Raw genomic sequence first — 5070 nt, forward strand, 5'->3', positions numbered from 1 at the left:
TTTTCAGCAGACAGACATCAGGAATATTCTGTGGGGTTAGGAAATATGCATGTAGCAAACATCTATCTCAATTAAGCCACTGTAATTACACCACCAACGCACCAAAACACACTACATATTCATAGTATCATGTACAAACTCTCATCTGACCTAGTGCAAGTTTTTACCCATGCCTTTCAATTCAGTCTCAGGGTTTTCGACTGAAAAGGTAAGCAAAGGCCTCTGACTCCATTCTAACAAATACGGCTCAAGCAATTAACCCTCCTCTGTTGACACTGACATTATCAAGTTTCACCTTTTGGTTTAAATAATGAAACATGGCAGGTCCTACCTTAGGGGTGAAAATATCAAAACATGACAAAGACTCACAAATAAACAGAAGTGACACAGACGTAAACATTTTGATCGATCATCAGGGTAATTTATTTCATGGTTCAGACAGGGTGAACATAGCTGCAGCTCTAATATTAATGACTTGTAATTATTTCCTTTTACATAAGAAAAAAAAACTTCTGTATTATCTATTGGCACTGGTGTAGATCAAAATTAGCAGTCAGACCTGCAAGTTAACCTGATGCACCAGATGGTTTGTCACACAACCATCTGGGAGGGTCTGTTGGTAACTGTTGGAAAACTGGCAAAGGGCAGGGACTTTCAAAAAATATTTGGCTGTTGATTACCATCCATCACAATTCCCATTTCCTCTTTCACCACCAGTGAAGCCAGTTGGTAAATCAAACTCTTGATAGAGCCAGAAGAAGAGTGACAAACCTCTTTTCCACAGAGAAAAGACTTTAGTCCTGTACTCTGCTCCTCTTTGAAAGAAGGAACACCCTGCAGTTTTGATTAAATCGATTTGAAAACTGCAGACGCTAAACTGTTTAAGACCTGCAATGCCCATGAACCCATTAAGCTGGCCTGCTCTCCCTGCCTTCTCTCCCACCAAAGCTGCCTTCGTCAACACTCTTACTAATATTTCCATGTTTTGCATATTCTATGCTATAAGACTGTTTTCTTGTCTGTATACAACATCTATTACATGTCTGCCCATCCTGGGTGAGGGATCCCTCCTCTGTTGCTCACCCTGAGGTTTCTCCAATTTTTCCCTGTTAAAAGCGTTTCCGGGAGTTTTTCCTCAGTCGATGTGAGGGTCTAAGGGCAGGGGATGTAGTTATGATGCCATGCATGTAAAGCCCTTTGAGACACTGTTTGTAAAAATGGGCTATACAAATAAAATTGCCTTGCCTTGTCAACAAAATAATCACTTTTCACTAATGTAAGCAAATAGCTTAGAGCCTGGCAAGATGGAGGTCACAAATCACTCAAATGGTCACAACAGATGTATTGTGTCATGTGTTCAGTTACAATCATACTGTGTGAATTACACATGAGTTGAATAGATAATACATACACTATGTATGTAATATAAATAAGATTATATTGGTATTTCAATATACACCATGTGCTGCAATTACCATTTTCATTATATACAGTGTGACCACAAAAATACATTAGTAATGTGTGATTTTTTTATGTTATATAAAATAAATAAGCTTGTATTAATCACTATACAGTTGTATTGATTTGCATTATAATTCAGTCTGGAAGCCAGCTACAAATATAGAAGGGGATTTGAATAACTGGAGAGGCCTTTATTGTTGAGAGAAGACTGGATATATTATCAGGATATGACCACAATATAATGTCATGGAGCCCGTTCCTCATTCATGATCTCTTGCCTCTTTACTGTCTTGGGTGAGGGATCCCTCCTCTGTTTTTTTCAATTTTTCCCTGTTAAAAGGGTTTTCCTGTGAGTTTTTCCTCAGTCAATGTGAGGATCTAAGGGCATAGGATGTTGTTATGATGCTATGTAAAGCCCTTTGAGACAAACTGTAAAAATTTTCTATACAAATAAAATTGCCTTGCCTTGCCTTGCCTGCTTTAACTTCTACTCTACTACCACCTTGAGAATGACATTTCTTTTGCGTAATGACATGATTTTCACAACAGTTGGGTGGATGAATGGAGTATTTGGTATATATCAATAGGGGTTGGTGATTAGGCCCAAAGATCATATGACATTTGTTTTTTATTAGAACCCACAATCTGAATCATGAGTAGCCTATCCTCAGTGGTTTAATCTAACTCACATGATCACGTGAGTGGTGAATGTTGCCTGTGATGGTTTTCTCCCACAGAACTGTTTTCTTTAAACAGCTAATCACACTTTTTGATCAGCTCATGTAGTGTATTTTCAGGACATCACTGATAATTATTTATTAGGTGATGTAAGTTAAGGCACTGCCTTGGCTCTTTATTGATATTTTGCTACTTGCTCAGGTAAGAAGATTAAGATTAAGAAGACCTTTATTATCCCTTTTGTGCGGAAATTTGTGTTGCACAGCAAGTCCACAAGTCCTCACATTTCTGCTTGACACAACTCAACTCGTATATAAAAAAAGAGAATTTGATTTACAACAAAAAGAAAAAAAAAAGAGAATTGGAGTAGAACCAGGAGTAGAGCAAAACAAGGACATCCATCGCTAGCTGCAGGCAGCTGTCTAGGTGTTAGACAGTTAGCAGCGACTGAACATAGTCTTTGCTATTCATCTGAAAAGTAGATCATATGACAAAGTAAGATTATCCATTATGTAGGACTGCCCTCCTAGTGATATCCATGATGTTTAGAGTGTCTCATCTTTTTTTTTAAATAGATTTTATTGATTTTTATCAAAACAAAACATAAACAACATACAAGTGCTCTCTGTATTGACAAAGATATCAAAACAGGAAGGAGAACAAACCACCATCTGAACCAAAATGGCGTAGCTCACGACTGTCCTTACCCCCAAAGTCCCACCACCACCCCCAACTGTTGTATCAGTCACCAATAGCTACACATACTGTGCCTTCTCTCATCCATGTATAGTGGAAGTAAAAATAGAAATTAAACAGGTACACGAGGCAAAAACAGGGTGGATGACGTTAATACAAAATATATAATAAATAAGTAAATGAAATAAAGACAGATTAACAATAACATTTTATTTAAATATATATATATATATATCAGTGTTGTTTTCGTTAACGATGACGAAATATTTTCGTTGACGCCCCTTTTTTTCATGACGATAACGAGACGGTGACAAGAGTTTTGACGAGAGTGTGAGTTTTCGTTGACGAGACAAGAACGGACGTAAATGTTAGTGGTAGGGCTGCGATTGCTTCTAAATTTCATATTGTGGATTGTCATAACTCTAAGCTTCACACGATTTAGCAACGGCTCTGTAAAAAATAGAACAACGCTGCTGAGACGAGCCGCGGTGCAGGTGCAGGTAGTGATCAGCTGCTCCGGTGACCGCGGTCGATGTGGTGCAGCCGCTCCGCGGCGCTGACGGGTGGATGGTCAGCCGTTCAAATGCATGACATTTCTGCTTATTGTGCGTGCAATCTGTCAATTAAAATCAAAAAGTATCTGCAACGCTGCTGCATCCCATCCTTGTGGTCACACCCACCACCTGACATGCAGAGCACATTCTGCTCAACACACCTGCCATCACTCGACGAGAAGATATATGGACGTATTTAAAATATAATCCAGCAGAAAAAAACCTGAATGCACTACTGATACCACTTTATCTGTGTGTAGGCTAATGCATAATCCTTACACCAGAAAGTAGGCTATTTGCCATTGGGTGGAAACATTATATGTGTAAAACCATTCCTTTATTATTGTAATTAGGCTATTGGTGGAAATAACGATCTACAAACTCACAATGTGTTGCAATGTGTTGAACTTATAGATCTGCTATTTTCACAATTTAGGTGTGACACTCTTGTATGATGAAGTAGGCCAGGGCATCAATTCACGGAAGAAAAAAAAACAGTTGAAATATGGAGATAAAAGGTTTCTGCCCAACAGCAATCTCCAATAGCCTACTTTGTGAATTAATTTGTTAAAATACTTTTTTTGTTTTACTGAAACTGACTAAAACTAGACTAAAACCTTTTTGAGTTTTCGTCGACTAAAACTAGACTAAAACTATCACATATAGAAATGACTAAAATTGACTAAAACTAATAAGTATTTTAGTCCAAAAGACTAAGACTTAAGGGGCCCTAGTTTGGTGGCGCAGCGCAGGTGGCGCAAGGTAGCGCAGCCGGTGTAATTCAAGTTTCGAACAGCGCAGCCTAGCGCAAGGTCAGATTGGCAGATTGGTAGATCGCGCTGCGCTGCGCTGAGATAGGTGTGGCTGCACAGCATAGGGAGGCGTCACAGATTCAGCTTGGCGCAATGGAAGTTTCGTGCGAAAATGTCCCGCCGAGGGTGCGCGGAAAGCTCGCCACCTCAAACCAGGTCTATTCTCAGTGCAGGGCGAAGCGCAGCAGGTGCAGTGGAAGTTTGGCTGCCAGGTGCGCAGTGCACACACGTCACCAAGACCTCACAGGCAGGTTTCCACAGTTCCAGATACATTTCAATGCAATATATATCCACAATAACCACTATTTAATGCAACTAATAGAATCAACACGTGAATTTATATCTATATAGATTGTCCCGTCACATCTGACGTCAGATCAAAGGCTGTCGGCACGCGTAATGGAAACTCCACCTGCATTAACACAGCAGGGACGAACTGGCACTGAAAAGCAGCTGTGGATGTCCCAAGAGCAGGACTGAGGGTGGAGGATGACTGCATGTCACTGCCGTGTTGAGATACGCACTGTGCCGTTGTGATGATCCGCTTTATTTATTTATTTACTTATTAATTTATTAACGGGCGAGCGACCGCGTCGTCATGCAGCCGTAATGAAAAACAAAACACAAATCATCATCTCTCTTAGCCCACCACAACAGCCTCGGTGTCAGATAGTCAGTATATAGCCTATACTCAACATCTCTCATCACAGAAAAAAAAGAGAGACGGACAGACAGAGAGAGAGAGAGCGCGTCCTTTACGCTGATTTCATCCCTGTTACGCATGGTGTTTGTTTATGTTGTGATTAGTGTACACCTCTCATCTTTCTTACACAGGGTTTGAATAAATGTGAGTTTCTTTATTAGTTTAT

Source organism: Trachurus trachurus, assembly GCF_905171665.1.
Source record: "Trachurus trachurus genome assembly, chromosome: 6".
In the NCBI taxonomy this organism is placed as follows: Eukaryota; Metazoa; Chordata; class Actinopteri; order Carangiformes; family Carangidae; genus Trachurus; species Trachurus trachurus.